Source organism: Gracilinanus agilis, chromosome 3 (genome assembly GCF_016433145.1).
Source record: "Gracilinanus agilis isolate LMUSP501 chromosome 3, AgileGrace, whole genome shotgun sequence".
Classification (NCBI taxonomy): Eukaryota; Metazoa; Chordata; class Mammalia; order Didelphimorphia; family Didelphidae; genus Gracilinanus; species Gracilinanus agilis.
The window spans coordinates 147,801,204-147,818,668 of record NC_058132.1 but is presented as its reverse complement, the minus strand read 5'-3'; the positions used below and the strand labels follow the sequence as shown (position 1 = coordinate 147,818,668).

General features: G+C 37.4%; 1 pseudogene; it reads right to left on the bottom strand.

Annotated features, from left to right (window-relative positions):
• LOC123241285 overlaps nt 1–16,892 on the bottom strand; it is a 109,470-nt pseudogene extending 92,578 nt beyond the window's left edge.
• Nucleotides 16,893–17,465: the final 573 nt, after the last annotated feature.

Below are 17,465 nucleotides of genomic sequence, written 5' to 3'. Positions count from 1 at the left end.
GTTTGAAGTAAACATCTTTTTGTAAAAGTTAACTTTATTTTAATATATGCATACATATAAAAAACTTAGTAACTATTCTTTTATAAGTATTTGTTTATGAGGTTTTTATGCCTTCATACTTGGTTAGTTTTTGTAAAAGTGCTATGAAGAGTTGGAAAATAGATTTACTCCTTTCTTTTCTTATTCTGGATTCTCCAGTGGCCTGTCATATCCAGCCTTTCCAAACTTTTTTTCATTTCCTTAACTTCTTCTTGGTTATTTTATGGTTAGATTTGTCTGGGGCTAGGAGGGATAAATTGAGGTTCTGCCACTATTATAGTTTTACTGTTTTATCCTATAACTTGTTTAACTTTTTCTTTAAGAATTTAGATACTATGCCATTAGGTTCATGTATGTTTCAAAATAAAGAACCAGAGCAGAATCTCATAAGGTTCAGTTTAAAAAAAAAAGGCAGGGGGTAAACAATTATGATCTTAGGCAAAGCAAAAGCAAAAATAGACCTAATTAAAAGGGATAATGAGGGAAATGACATTTTGCTAAAAGATACCATTGACAGTGAAGTATTATCAAAAATGTTTAAGCAAGTTTCTCTGATAAAAGCCTTATTTCTCAGAATATACTTAGTATAGGACAGTGTAAATTTTATAAAAATGAGAGCCATTACCCAATTAATAAATGGCTAAAGGATATATGCTCTAAAGTGCTCTAAAGCACTATTGATTAGAGAAAGACAAATTAAAACAACTCAGAGGTATTATCTCACATTTACCAGAAATTACAAATGCCAGATAGAATGAGGGAAAAAAGGTACATTGATGAACTTTTGGTGGAATTCTGAATTGTTCTAACTATTCTGGAGAACAATTTGGAACTAGGTCCACAGGGATATAAAATGGTGCATACCAGTTCTATATATTAAATCAAAGAAAAATGAAAAGGATTTATACATCCAAAAATTTTTTTCACCATAAGTCCTCTGGAATTATATTGGATCAAGGTATTGCTCAAAGTAGCAAAATCTCAGTTGATCCTCATTACAACATTATTGTTACTATGCACAATAATCTCTTAATTCTTCTCAATCCACTTTGCATCAGTTCATATAGGTCTTGCTGCATTTTCTGAAACCATCTCCCTCATCATTTCCAATAGCACAACAGTATTCCATGACAATTAATTGAATATGTCTGAGTGAGGGATTCTGAGGAGAATTATTTTCTTTCCTGGGGAAATAATTAAAATTGATAAGCTTTCATCTTTCTTATTTCTTATTTCTTTCTTAATTCTTGGCTCTTTCCCCCAACTTACACTGGAAATAAATCAAAATGGGTTTACAAAATCATCCCTCCTATGCCTCAGTTCTCTTAGGGAAGAGAAAGTGAAGCCTAGTCCTTTTACAGGATATATCTTTTCCTGAATCCAGGCTTATCTACTGTGTCATTAAACCAATATGGTGAAAAAAATGCTATCCACCTCCAGAGGGAAAACTGATGAACTCTGAAATTGAAGTATAATTTTCTTGCCCTTTTTTGTGATATGGTCAATATACAAATAGTTGATAATATATTGCCTTCTTGGTGGGGAGGGGAGGAGATGAAAGGGAAAAAGAGAATTTGGAACTCAGAGGTTAAAAGGAAAAGAATGTTAAAAACAAATGAATAAGAAATTTATTTTTTTAAAGATAATTGATGCTAATTGTTTAAATGGAATTGTGATGCTGATCACTGGCAGTCAACAGTGGGAAGAATTGGGGCTCAAGCTGATAGTAGTAGAGAAAAATCATTCTAGCACCTTAGGGGGATCTCTAGAACCCACAGTCTTGTTCTGGAAGAATGAATTTAGAATCTCACTAGATATGATTAGAATATTATTGATAGAGCCAGGCCTTGAAATGTGAGGTCCTGGGTTCAAATTCAGCCTCAGATACTTCCTAGCTATGTGATTTTGGGCAAGTAACTTAGCCTCCATTTCATAACTCTTATTGTTCTTCTGTCTTGGAAACAATACACAGTATTGATTTTAAGATGTAGGGTAAGTTTTTTTAATTAAAAATATTATTGATAAGTAGCATATTGGAGTCTAGAAGACTTGAATTCAAATCCTGCCCCAGACATTTAGTAGATATGTGATACTACATTTAACTTCTCAGTGCCTCAGTTTCTTTATCTATAAAAATGAGGGAGTTGAATTTATAAGGTCATTTTCCAGAACCAAATCTATGATCCTATGTTATATAAAATATAAACATAACTACATGAAGTTATATAAATGTAACTACTAGGTAGTCCTGGTGAATGAGACTCTAAGAATTTTCAATCACCCTTTAGCCTAAAGCAGAGGTTGGCAACCTTTTTGGCCGTGAGAGCCATAAACGCCACATTTTTTAAAATGTAATTTCGTGAGAGCTGTACAGTGTTCACAGTGCCGCTCCTGTAACAGCGCCTGAAAAAAAATTGACTTTATGGCTCCTGCAGAAAGAGCCATATCTAGGGGGCAGCTGGGTAGCTCAGTGGAGTGAGAGTCAGGCCTAGAGACGGGAGGTCCTAGGTTCAAACCCGGCCTCAGCCACTTCCCAGCTGTGTGACCCTGGGCAAGTCACTTGACCCCCATTGCCCACCCTTACCAATCTTCCACCTATGAGACAATACACCGAAGTACAAGGGTTTAAAAAAAAAAAAAAGAAAGAGCCATATCTGGCCCTCAAAAGAGCCTCTAGCCAGATATGGCTAGAGAGCCATACGTTGCCGACCCCTGGCCTAAAGGATCTACCTGCATATGTGTTTGATGGAACTTATTCCCCCCTCCCTTCATAGAGGTCTGGTCCTCTTGTCCCTGAAACTCACTTTCTACTTCCATTTGACTGGTATGGTATTCTTATCAAGTCCAGTGTTGGTTGTACCTTCCAAGGAGGTGGAAAATGGCTGCCTACTTCTTTTCTGGGAGTTTTACTGCCATTGAATATGTCTGAGTGAGGGATTCTGAGAATTATTTTCTTTCCTGGGGAAATAATTAAAATTGATAAGCTTTCATCTTTCTTAATCCTTGTCTCTTCCCTCCAACTTACACTGGAAATAGATCAAAATGGGTTTACAAAATCATCCCCCCTCCCATCCCTCAGTTTATGTGGAGGGCGGAGAAAGTGATTCCTAGTCCTTTTACAGGGTATACCTTTTCCTAAATCCAGGCTTTTCTACTGTGTCATTAATCCAATAGGCTATCCATCCAATTGCAAGTCATAATTTGGGCAGCATGAATTTGTCATGCCCTTTGTTTCTCCCAGCATAGATGGCTAGGCTAGTCCTTTTTGAGTTAGCATGGATGACACAGAGGGAGCCTTTTAGCATTCCAAGACTCCAACATATCATCTGAAAATGAGAATATTTGGAAGACATTTTGACAGTTTTTACCAAGTCAAAAAATTAATAATAAATAATGAATACAGTAGGATCTCATATTTTCTACATCTTTGGGGAAGTTATGTGTGAGATGTGTTATGTTCTAGGAAAGAGTCTGTAAAAATCTGACTGTTCCATTCTCTTGTTTTCATCCAGGATGCTCTCAATCTTGCATTCTCATCAATGTGAGGAAGCAGGCACAGATGGTGATCACAGATGGTAATACTTCTCCTGCAAAGGCAACTGATCAGACATCAGCAACTCCTGATATGTCTGAGGCAGCTTAAATGGCAAAGTGAATAGAGCATTTTACAACTGGAGTTGGGAAGACCTGAGTTCAAATCCAACTCATATATTTCCTAGCTATGTGTCTCTGGACAAGTCAATTAACCTGTCTGCCTCAGTTTCTTCATCTGCAAAATATAATAATATTACCTACCTCCCAAACTTGTGAGGATTAAACAAGCTAATATTTTTAAGTGTTTTGCAAATATTGAGGTGCTGAGTAAATGCTAGCTATTATTAGTGACCCATGTGTCTGCTTCCTTATTTTCATGAGACTTGGAGTATAGGCTCAGAGAAATTCTCCCCTGTTAAGAGTGATCAGGAAGGGCAGCAAGGTGGTTCAGTGAATAGACAGCCAGGACTGGACGTGGGGATTCCTGGATTCAAATTTGGCCTGAGACACTTTCTAGCTCTTTTGACTCCAGACAAGTCATTTAACTTCAATTGTCTCACTCTTACCATTCTTCTTCCTTGGAATCCATACTCGGTATCAATTCTAAGGCAGAATATTTAGGGGGAACAGATAGATAAAATTCGAGTGTGCTACTGCTCCCAAGAGACTAGGGAAGAGAGAGGCTAGCAATTTGGCCCTCCTCTTGCTTCCCTCCTAGAAGGAATTGTTTCCTTTGGACTGTTTGAGCAGCTTTCCAAAGATATCTCAGGTACACTTAGATAGCTGCATTTAGACAACTCATATGGATCTACATATCTTACTAAAGCAACTCACAGCTTATCCTAGTTATAAGGAAAATTTTTCTGAAATCCTAAATTTCCCTCTTTGAAACTTCCATCCAATGCACCTTTTTTCTCCCTTTTAAGGATTAACAAAAAGAAGTATAATCTTTTATACTTCTTTTTGGAAGTATAATGGAAGAAATCATCTTCCAAGTGGTCCCTTTGAATAGTTCTTCTCCAAGTGAGACAATTCTAGTTGACAAAAATCAAATCTAGAGATGAAAGGGACCTCAGAGGCCATCTAGTCCAACCTTTTCTTTTTACAAATAGAGAAACTGAAACCCATGGACTTTAAGTGATTTATCAAAAACCACCCACACAGCAAATGTCAGGGGGGAGATATGAATCCATGTTTTCTGACTAGAGTCAATTCTCTTTCCAATGTACAAGATTGCTCTTGTTTCTTCATTGCTGTTCATTTGTTTTTCAGTCATGTCTGACTACTCATGGCCCCTTTGGGGGTTTTCTTAGCAAAGATTCTGGAATGGTTTACATTTCCTTCTTCAGTTCATTTTACAGATGAGAAAACTGAGGCAAACAGCGTCACAAAATTAGTTAAGGGTCAAAGACCAGATATGAACTCACAAAGATTAGTACTTCTTATTTCAGGTCTGGCACTCTATCTACTCTGCACCACCTTTGCGCCCTAGTTTTTTCATTGGACCACCATAAAGCATGAACTTGAGGGCCTTCACTACCAGGTTGTCCTCTGAGTACTCTCTCTCTAGTTTATTAGTCTCTTTCCTTAAGATCATAGTATCTTTTTTGGTTGTCATATCACACTGTTGACTCATATAAAGTTTGTAGTCCACTAAAATCTGAGATCTTCCAGGTTTTTTAAAAAAATCAGCTCTCAATTATTTTATGTTTTGTGAAATCAATTTCTTGCAGTCTAGTGTGAGACTTTACAATAATTCCTCTTAAATGTCATCATATTTGACATAGCCCAATTTTCTAGCTTATCAAGATTTCTTTCTGTCCTAATACTGTCATCCATGGTGTTAGCTATTTTTCTCTGCTTTGTGTCACCTACAAATTTGATAAGCATGTTTTTCCTGCCTTTATCCAAGTCACTGATAAAAATATTAAACCAGTCAAGGTCAAACTTATCTTTGCTAAAGAACGTTCTTCCTAGTAGACTTTGAAACATTAACGACTACTCAGACTATGACTATTCAAAACACTTCAAATCATCTGACCTAATTACACAATTATCTAGTCCACGTCTCTCCATCTTTTGACCCTACTTTCCCTACTCCCAGATAAGTGGTTCAAAATCTTCCCTCTTTCCCTACTTCCAATCCTATCTTTTTAGCTTTAAAAAAAAAGAGGTGGTACTAGTACACTGTTGGTGTATTAATTTATCAATAATCAATGTATTAATATTATAGAATAAGTAATATTAACCATATTAATTCATTAACTGAATTGCTATGATTATTCTGGAAAGCAATTTGGAGCTATGCTCACAAGTTCCCAAACAGTTACCAAACTAGATGTAGCTACACCACTACTAGGTTTATACCCTAAAGGAATCAAGAAAGAAGAAAAGAATTTGTAAGTACAAAAACATTTATAACAGTTCTTTTATTGGTAGCCAAAAAATTGGAAGCTAAGGAGGCATCCTTCTATTGGGGAATGACTAAAACAATTGTGATATATGAATGTAATAGAATATTATTGTGTCATAAGAAATAATAAAAATGTTTCAGAGGAAACTTGGAAGACCTCTATGTACTGATACAGAGCAGAATGAACAGAACTGTTAACAATTTGTGCAACAATAACATTGTAGAGGAACGACTTGAGAACTCTAATCAATGATATGGTCAATCATGATTCCAGAAGACTGAAGAAGACATATGCCACCAACTTCCCACCTGGGATTGATAGACTTCCAATTCAGAGACATAGATTTTTGTTGTTCAATTGGAGAAGGGAAATGGAAGGGACAGATTATAAATACATGTAAAAATAAATTGATTTATTTGTTTAAGGCTCAGGAGTTGGTAGGGGTGAGAGGGAGGCTTATTCTGGGCTTAGTCTGGGGAAAATGGGCACAATTGGAAACCACCTTTCCTGAGCAAGGGTTGAACTTCCCAGAACTACATCTCACCCCAGGAGATGAGATGTATGTGTCCCCAGGGGTGGAGAAGAAAATGTTTTGTTTAAAGTCAAGTTCCTTAGGTTTCTGGCAAGAAACCAAACAGATCTCAGTTAGGCATCTTTACCCCAAGGAGGCAAAGAACTAAAAAGTCCTGATGTTCCATAAAAAGTTGCTGAACTGGAAAGTGAAAAGCAATCCTAACAGGAAATATCCACAAAATGAGATGATTTTTAATTGTTAAACCCTAGCCATTACCATCAGCTTCCACCTTCTGCTTTTGTTCTGGTCACAGCTGGTCCCTTGGACTTCCCCGCAATTTCTCAAACTCCAGCTATTCTCAACCTTCTTCCGACAGTAAAAAATAAACCAAACTCCCTTAATTTCTTTTTTTTTCCCCTGCTCCCATTGGGGCCTACTTACTTGCTTATTTTGCAAAGGCCCTACAGCAGTTCCTGCCATCGATTCCAATTTTAGCTTTGCTTCTTTTTGTATATATTTTGCATCAGCCCCCCCCCCTCCATTTATCCCCCAGGATACTCTTGTTGAACAAGATTGAAGAGTATGGAAAATGGGCTTTGATATTCCCAGGTGGTATTTATTTGTCATCTGTCATTAAAAGCAGCAGGCCTCAGATAATAAATAGTCTGTGGTCCATGAATAGCTAAGCAAAAGCTCAGGGTGAATGAAGGTTTAACAGTTAGTCCTCCTAATCTCACACAGGGACAAAACAAACCCTGGGATACTTTAAGCCTTAAAACGTCACAAATAAACAATTTATTACCATCCAACAAAATGTGGATAAAGGAATGCACCGAAGCTTTTTTGAGCATGACTATATTCTCCATGTAAATTGCAGCATAATGACCAGGGCTATGTCGGGTTTCCTAACTATCAATCTGAAAGAAAAACTCTTTCTGTTGTGCTGAAATGAGGGTATGTTTTATTTAAGAGCATAATAGTAAATGAGGGGGCCTTTTCTCTTAGAGACTCAAAGAGCATTAGTCAAGTGGTAGATATTCCCATAGAGAGATTTTTTTCCCCCCACTAAGGTCAGTCAGCGTTGATTCTTCAGAGATGCATTTCAGGATTATTATACAATCTGGTGGCCTTTAAAGGGGAAAGGACTATTCGTAGCAAGGCTGACTAAAGAGAGGACCTCAGCTGACATTACTTAATTTCGAACCCTCCTCCTCTTTCTTTTTGGCCTTTATTTGAATCTCAGGATTTAGCACAGTACCTGGCACTCGATAGGTGCTTAATAAATGTTTGTTGATTTGACTTGACTTTTCCAGTTTGGTTATGAGGCTTTTTACTTAGAGGAAAGATTCATTTTGTTTTTCTAGAATGGGTAGAGATCTAAAATAAGCCCCCAAAAAGTGTTTTAGGGAGTGTGCCATGTTAATAGCATTCTGCCACAGGATTTTGCTGCCAACTAACTTTAGAGAATCTCAGGGATATTAATAAATTTAGAGAAATCATTACTCTCAATGTGATTAGGAAGACTTCCAGTTTCCAGAGGAGAAGGTGGTGTGGCAGAAGGGTTTGGAGATAAAGATGGAAATGGGATCAATATACCCATATTGTAAAGGTTTTGGACTTGTGAAATTTAGGGGAATTTGAGAAAGAATTAAAGAAGATGGTCTCAAGCTAAATGTCTTAGGAGATGGAAAATTCCATTTGAAAGAGGAAAAGGACCTAAGGAGAAGAACTCAAAGAAGAGGAGAAGGTAATCAGCCAAATATTTACAAGAAAGGAATGTTGGGAGAGGGTTGATCAAAAGAACTCACTAATCAATTTTATTCTCTTACCAGAAGTGAGCCTAGCAGGTAACAGTTTTGATTCCAGTTTCCCAAGTGGGTGTGAATTTGCCCATTGGTGCCATGTTCAGAAGACAGAAAAATTCTTATTAAGTATCAATTATTGGGACTTCCCCCCAAGATAAATGAATTGGCATGAATTCTTAGGTAGTCGGACTCTTCTTGTTGTAGAAGCCAAGTGTCTGCTACATATGCTCAAAGTGCAGGCTAGTCTTACTCCTAGAAGAAGTGAAGAATCTAGGAAAGTGTTTCCACACTTCAGGATGATCAAGTTTCCATAAAAACTAGAGGGTAATCGGATATGAAAGCAGTGATCTCTTTTTTTAAAATAAGATTTTATTTTTCCCCAGTTACATTTAAGACAATTTTTTAAACATTCATTTAAAAAAGATTTTTGAGTTCCAAATTTTCTCCTACCTTCCCACTTTTTCTCTTTCACTTACTCCCACTCCTTGAGATGGTAAGCAATCTGATTTTACATGTGTAATTAAGTAAAACATTTTCCCATATTAGTCATTTTGTGTTAAGAGATCTCAAACAAAAGAAGAAGAAAGTAAAATATAGTATGTTTTGGTCTGCATTCATATTCCATCAGTTCTTTCTCAGAGGGCAGATGGCATTTTTATCACAAATCTCTGGGATTGTCTTAGATCACTGCATTGTTGAGAATAACTAGGTCATTCACAGTTGTTCATCAAAATGTATTGCTGTTATTGTGTAGAGTGTTCTTCTGGTTCTACTTACTTCATTTTGCATCAATTCATGTAAGTCTTTCCAAATTCTCCCTAAATCATCCTGCTTGTCATTTCTTAAAGTACAATAGTATTCTATCACATTCATATAGTACAACTTGTTCAGCCATTCCCCAATTGAAGGACAACCTCTTAATTTCTAATTCTTTGCTACCACAATGGCCCATCAGGGTGTATGGTTATTCAAGGAGAATAACACCTTTGGTGTGAGGGTTGTCTAGTTCTTTTCAGGGCTCCTCATCCACCTTTGGTGTTTACCTGGCCCTCAACTCTTACCTGTGATTCCAAGAAGCTATATCATGTGCACCAGCCAAGGAGGGGTAAACCATCTCTGCAGATGGACTAAACTGGATGAGTAGTTGAGTAGCAGTTGGTGAGAGAAAGAAAAGGAAGTTGGGTGTGGCTGCAAAGTTGTGAAGAGGGGATAAAAGGAAGTAAATTATAAAAATAATAAAGTGAAGAAAAGTGTTAAGAAGGCATAAAAGGATACAAATTAACAGAAAGAAGAGAAAGGAGAAAGAATTTTGCACGAATTATTCTTCTATGGCCAAATGACAGTTGTCATCGGTCAGCTAGTCTGACTCTTCATAACTCCGTTTGAGGCTCTCTTTTTTTTTCCTGTATGCTTAATGTTTTACTTTTTAAAAAATTTTATTCTTATTACCATGCAAGATACATTTCCATATTGGTCATTGTTGTAAGAGCATACTCAAACAAAATTAAAACCCCCAAATAAAGCCTTAAATACACTGATATGAAAGATATTATGCTTTGATTTGCATCCATTTGACTCCAATAGTTCTTTTTCTGGAGGTGGATAGCATTCCCCATCATGTCTTTCAGGACTGTCCCAGATCATTGCATTGATGACAGATGCTAAGTCATACAAAGTCATCATCCCACAGTATTGCTGTTACTGTGTTCAAAGTTCTCTTGGTTCTGCTTGTTTCTGCATCAGTTCCTGCAGATCTTTCCAGCTCTTTCTGAAATCATTTTGCTTATTATTTCTTATAACACAATAACCCTCCATCACCAACATGTTATCATAATTTGTTCAGCCATTCTCCTAATGATGGACACCCCCTCAATTTCCAATTCTTAGCTACCTCAAAAAGAGCTGCTATAAATATTTTTGCACAAGTAGGTGTTTCCCCCTTTTTAACTATCTCTTTGGGATACAGACCCAGTAGTGATATTACCAGATCAAAGGATATGCCCTTTTGGCATAGTTTCAAATTTCCTTACAGAATTGTTGGATTAGTTTGCAACTCTACCAACAATGCACTAGTGTCCTAATTTTGCTATGTGCCCCCCAACTTTTACCACTTTTCTATACTGCCATATTGGTCAATCTGATAGGTGTGAGGTAGTACCTCAGCATTGTTTGAATTCGCATTTCTCTTATTGAGAATGATTTAGAACATTTTTTCATATGATTATTGATGGCTTTGATTTCTTCATCTGGAAATTGCTTGTTTATATCCTTTGACCATTTGTCAGTTGGGGAATGGCTTGTATTCTTATAAATTCATTTGAGATTTTCTTAACAAAGATACTGAAGTGGTTTGCTATTTCCTTCTTTGGCTCATTTTGCAAATGAAAAAAGCTGAGGCAAATGGGGTTAGGTAATTTGTTCAGGGTAACACAGCTGAATTCAGATTATAATTCTAGTCTTCCTGACTCCAAGCCCAGGGCTATCTGTGCCACCCAGCTGGGTCCAAATGATAGTTATTTGGGCCCAAAATACAATCTGGCTTCTCTCCTAGAAGGAAAGAGAAATAAAGGAGAGTAAAAGTTAGAGCAATGGTTCAAGGAAGGTTTGGTTTTTGTTTGTTTTTCCTTTTTTTCATGATTTTATTTTACTTTTTGCTCAAGACATAAGATTCTTTAAAAAAAAAAAAATCTTTGTTGCCTTCTGTCCTAGAATTCATACTAAGTATGTATTAGAAGATAGGAAATTAGGATTAAGTGAGTTGCCCAAGGTCACACAGCTAGGAAGTGCCTGAGGCCACATTTGAACCCAAGTCCTCCCATCTCCAGGCCTGGGACTCTATCCACTGCACTACCTAGCTGTTCTGACATGGAATTATTTTTGAGGGCATCAAAAAGTTCTTCCAGCCTCTTTGGTTCTCAACTTCATTATCCTCGACTTCTCACCCAACTGAAACTCTTATCTTTAGTTACTGTGACCTCTTTAACACAAATCTAATGGTCCTTTTTTAGGTCCTCATCCTTCTTGATCTCTCAGCAGCATTTGACATTGTTGACCCTTCCTCCTCTTGGATACTTATTTTCTATTCTCTGAAGTACTAAATATGATATAAATATTCCACCTATAAAAATGTATATTTTTACATTTTATAAATTTGGGAATAGAATTTTCTGGCCTATTTAAAAATCTTTCAAAGAAATAGTTTCGGTAGATTTTGAACACATTGTTAGAAATATAAAGATGCTTCCTTTTTGACTCACTCTCTGCTATATGGCAGCTTCATAGTGGCTACCTTGTCCCAGTCCCTCTAGTAACCTTTTCTATCCCTCTGTGTAAATGGAATTAGCTCACCCCCCATTCATAGTTAAAACTCTAGCCACCAAAGATAAGGTCATCCCCACCTCCCTTAGTGGGGAGGGGACATGAGTTACCCAAACGTGACAATAAGTAACAAATCAAGAACAAGGGACTGCCCTTTGGGCAGTCCAAATCAGTGTTGAGGCTGCCATTTGTCCACTTGAATTAGACATGGACCTCCAGGAAGTGAGGAAAAGACACTCTCTCTTCAAGTATGATGGTAACTTCCTGTTGAGGTAGTTCCTGCTTTGAACTTGGTGCTGAAGGATCTCAGCTGAGACCTCAGGCAACTTCTCCTCTGAATTGTCACGTGGGTAAATTAGGCTGACTTCCTTGGCCTACCTTGGCGTTTCTAGAGTCTTTGCCTCAATAAGGCTTCTTTGCCTCTCTAATTGCTAAGGCCTTGTGACCAGTAGCCTAGTTTAATTAGCCTTTTAACCCTCTCTCGGTCTGGACCTCTGCTGCCCAGGCCAGCCTCTCCCTCTCTCTATTTCCCTACCTTCTACCTTCCCAATTGTAAATAAACTGCCATAAAACCCATCCTGACTTGAGTCTATTTTAATTATGGAATCAATCTGAATTATTGATTCCTGGTGACCACACCTTAAAATATATATATATATATATATTATCTAAGTTTTCCCTCTTATACCTCCTTTCCAGTTCTTTCTGCAATTGATTGTAAATTTTCATGGTGAACATTCCAATTTAGGAAATCTACAAAATAAAGCTTGTTTCTTTGCCTAGATTTAAGGAAGTGATGGAGAAAGTGTCAATAAAGCAGATTGCTTTTAAACGGGTGGTATAAGTACATTTTTTATTTTTAGAGATGGGAATGTTGGAAATTTATCAGCCCATCCCTGTATATTTATTCATATATACTATAGGATAAATTTAAATATCTTAGTATTATTAGTCAACCTAGAGAACCCCATGAAAGGGGGACCCCAGATAATACATGGAGAGCCACTGCATTGACTAATTTGATCTTCACAAAAAGCCTAAGGGGGAAGATGCTCTTCTCAAACCCATTTTATAGATTACTAAATTGTAAATAAAAGGAAATGACTTGGTTAAGGTCACACAGTAAATGTCTGAGTCAGGATCTGAACTTAAGTCTAAATCTATTCATTATAACAACTAACTGTCTTGCTTTGAGTAAGGTGTTTCTTTGGGCTCTTCTAGTACATTAACCATCAGGAAAAAGAAGTTCTAATCTTATTTCTGCAATTAATTAACTTTCTGATTTGGGGAAACTTGATGAATCCTTTTGAGTCTCATTCCCCTATTTGTAAAATAAGAGTTGGACTCATTATCTCTTCAGGTCCTTTTAGCTCAGAGATTCTAAAAAGACATTGAGGAGGAATCCTGGTGGGGCTTAGGGGGAAGAACATATACAAGTCACCTTAGCCAAGGGTGGAGCCCAGAAACTACAGGTAAGGAAGGTTAGATAGAGAGTAGAACCTTTTTCTTTTAACATGTGTAATTTTCTGTATATATATGTAAGCAATGAGGATTGGATTATATATTGAATCAGGGAAAATTATTTATATCAATATTCTAGACATTTCTAATATTTAATAGTAGCTATAATAGTTTGCAAAGAACATTTCCCATATTATATCATTTTATCCTGAGAGGTAAGTGCTATTTTTCTCCCAGTTTTACAGATGAGGAAACTGAGGCAGTTAGAGGCGACTTTCCCAGGATCACTGAGGCAGAAAGTGTCTGAGACTGGATCTGAACTCAGACCTCCTGAATCTATGTTTAGTACCCTATCCACTGTGCTATCCCTAACTTCTAACAATGCAAGGGAAAAATTTGGTTTTTGTTAAAGCACTGTGCAGTGAGGGTAGAGCAGGGAAGATGCTACAGATGTGAACTATTCTATGACCTTTCTGATTAAATCATTGTGTTGTTGGTTTTACTTAACCATTTTACTTTATTGTAAGAGACCTGTCATTAAGTGGGCGAGATCTGCAAATGTTTGTAATGTAAAAACAAAACACATGAATAACACTTTCTCAAAAAGCAATAAGACTCTAGTGACATTTATATGAACAATTTATCATTTATGCTTAATTGTCATGTCATGCAATAACTAATACACATATTATAAAATGCATCAGAGAGTTTTACTGCACATTTTATTTTATTACAATACTAAATCTCTGTACATATAGTCTGAACCTTCATGGCTTGCTAAGTACATAACATAACTATTTGCTCACAACTTTAAAAAATCAGAGGAAATATTACCCTGCATCAGCCCCGACTCTTTTTTTTTAAGCATTTACCTTTTGTCTTAGAGTCAATACCAAGTATCAGTTCCAATGCAGAAGAGTGGTAAGGGCTAGGCCAGTGATGGCAAACCTTTTAGAGATGGTGGGTTGGGTCCCACCTACACCCCAAGCCCCAGACTGAGTGCTATGCCCAATGCCCCCAGAGACTGTGTGGGGTATCTTCCTAGATATGTGACCCTGGGCAAGTCACTTAACTCCAGTGTTCTAGCCTTTATCTTTCCTCTACTTTGGAACCAAAATTTAGTATTGATTCTAAGACAGAAGATAAGGGGCTTTAATGGGGGAGAGAGAGAGAAAGAGAGAAAGAGAGAGAGAGTGTTATGGAAAACTTCAAGGGAGTAATTTAGAGGAATAATAATTCTAGTTTATAATTATATAGTGTTTTATAGTTTCAAAGGGTTTTTATAGACATCAAGTCAAGGCAACAAGCAATTATTTAGCACCTACAATGTATCAAGCACTATGCTAACTGATGGGGTTATAAAAAAAAAAAGGTGAAAATAGTCTCATCTTCATGAACTCACTTCAGGATTGACTACAGAACAGAACTTCAGGAACTTTAGGACTGATTGCAGTCTAATGGGGTACAACATATACACACACACACACACATACACACACATATATATATGATAAACTGGAGACGATCTTGGGGGAGGGAAGACACCAACATTAAGAGAGATTGGGATAGGCTTTTTTTTTTAAAACCCTTACCTTCCATTTTAGAATTATTACTGTGTATTGAGTCTAAGGCAGAAGAATAGTAAGAACTAGGCAATGGGGGTTAAGTAACTTACCCATATTCACACAGCTGGGAAGTGTCTGAGAATAGATTTGAACCCAGGACCTCCCATCTCTAATCCTGGCTCTCAACCCATTAAGCCACCTAAATGCTCCCTTGGGATAGACTTCTTGCAGAAGGTAGGATTTTAGCTAGAATTTGAAAAAAAGCATGAAGGATACAAGGAGAGAGAGAATTCCAGTCATAGAAGTATCATACTACCATTGAAAGAACATAGGATTTTGGATGAGAACATGTGCTTGAAATCCTGGCTTTCCTACTTGTTACTTATAGCAGGGGTGGAATTGGATGTTGTACTATAACTAGTTAATGCCTGATTCATAGTGTACATTGAGTCCATTTCTACTCCCCTTTTTGGAGACAATCTAGGAAGAGCCAAAACCTTAACTTAAAATAATTAAGCTTAAAACAGTTTTCCTTTTTTTTTATTTTTAGAAGAAGTTTGGGACTTAAAAAAACAACAACAAATAAAATGAGTATTTCTATATAAAGTAGACCAAATGAAGATTATGCCTGAAACTGAGAATCTCTATTTTGTATAGCTTCTTAAAGCATTTTTCCTTTTTTTCCTCCTGAGTATACATGAATTATCATATTCCATAGTGTTCATTATTGTAAGAGAATACTTATACAAAACCAAAACCCCAAAATAAAAACACAAATAAACCAAAATACAAAATTGCATGTTTTCATCTTCATTTTGAGTCTAACAATTCTTTCTCTGGAGGTGGGCAGCATTCTTTGCCTTAAGTTGCTCCAAATTGTCCTGGATCATTGAAGCTAAGTCATTCATAGTTTATCATCCCACAAGATTGCTATTACTGGGTACAATATCTTTCTGGTTTAATTAAAGCAGTTTTTCAATCAGGCTTGTGTGTGTGTGTGTGTGTGTGTGTGTGTGTGTGTGTGTGTGTGTGTNTTCAATCAGGTGTGTGTGTGTGTGTGTGTGTGTGTGTGTGTGTGTGTGTGTGTGTGTGTGTGTGTGTAAACAACCAACAGTTTGAGGTAAGGTATTGTGTGTTCTAGGGTTTGAACCCAGTCTCCCATACATGCATCCAGTACTGAGAAGGCGCATTTTCCCCTCTGCTCAAACATTCCTTGTGAGGGAGAAGACAGTCTTGCCTTTCTTTGTAACTTCAGTGCTAAGCATGGTGTATGGCATACCGTAGGTACATAATGAATGTTAATCAAGTCCAGGTCCCTGGGCTGGGGAGTAGCCTCAAATTTGAAGCACAAAGGTACTGTGCATAGGTAGGGAACATGTGGAGCTGAAGAGTGAGTACCTTGCAGCTCTTGGCTCTGGCCACCTTTTTCTCCCTGCCTGGAGTCCTCACCAAGTTTGCCTCTGAACCTAGCCAGCATCCCTGATAGATTAGTTGACTGACAGGTAGGTTGCTACTGCTGACTCCAAAGGTTTCTGCTATTGACTTTGGGGACAGAGGAGACCACTGATTGGCTCTTCTGATATTTCAAAGTTCACAAGGTCAAACGTGGTCAGTTCTACGTCTGGATATTCATTCACCTAAAATCAGGAAAAGAGTAAACAAAAGAAACAGGTTCCAAGTATGTAGGGACATTGGTTAGGCAGGTGGGGGAGGGAAGAATAAAGTGGTCACCTGCCCTTCCTCCTACCTGGTGGCTCACAGCAGTTTCTGATTGCTTGGAAGGAAAAGTATATATGGGCTCAGAGAATGGAAAAGTTTTGTACAGAAGTTCAGTTTCAATCTGATGACCTATAAGTTATCACTCTTCCTTGTTTTGAAACCAATTAGAAAGCTTTTAAAATAACACCACATGATATAAGTCTCTAAGTTGTTGTTGTTTTTACTCTTACCTTCTTAGAATCAATACTATGTATTGGTTCCAAGGCAAGGACTAGGCATTGGGGGGTGGGGAGTGGGGTTAAGTGACTTGCTCAAGGTCATAGAGCCTGGAAGTGTCTGAGGTCAGATTTTAACCCAGGACCTCTCATTTCTAGGCCTTGCTTTCAATCTACTGAGCCACCTAGCTACCCCTGAATCTCTAGGTCTTTATAGCCAAAACCAGCTTCTGAAAGTCCACGTATTGAATTGGCAGCAGGTAAAGAATGACTGTGCAGGTTTTAAGGACTCGCCTTTCAATGGCCATTCCTTAAAAATGAGCCATTCTCCATTACATATATATTTATACAACAGCTAACAGACTTGAAACCTAAAATGCAATAAAGGAGGCAAGCCAGGATTTTAGTCCACACATTCTCACCCCAAATCCAGTGTTCTTTCAATGGGAGCATGGTGCTTCCAAGTCTGGAATTCTCTCCCTCCAAAGCTTCATGCTTTCTTTCAAATCTCAGCTAAAATGCATGGTACTAAGACTTCACTTCCACAGGAGGCAAAAATGAAATAGTCTCTACTCTGAAGAATTTTTATATATTGGGAGGAAGCATAGAACAAGGGCAACTAAGTGGTACAGTGGATAAAGAACTAGGTCTAAAATTAGGAAGACTCATCTTCCTGAGTTCATATCAAGCCTCAAACACTTATTAGCTATGTAACTCTAGGCAAGTCACTTAATCCTGTTTGCCTCAGTTTCCTCATATGTAAAAATCTGGAGAATGAAATGGCAAACCACTCTAATATCTTTCCCAAGAAAACCTCCAAATGGGGTCATGAAGAGTAGGATCCAACTAAAAAAAAAAAAAAAAAACTAAAAAATAGCATG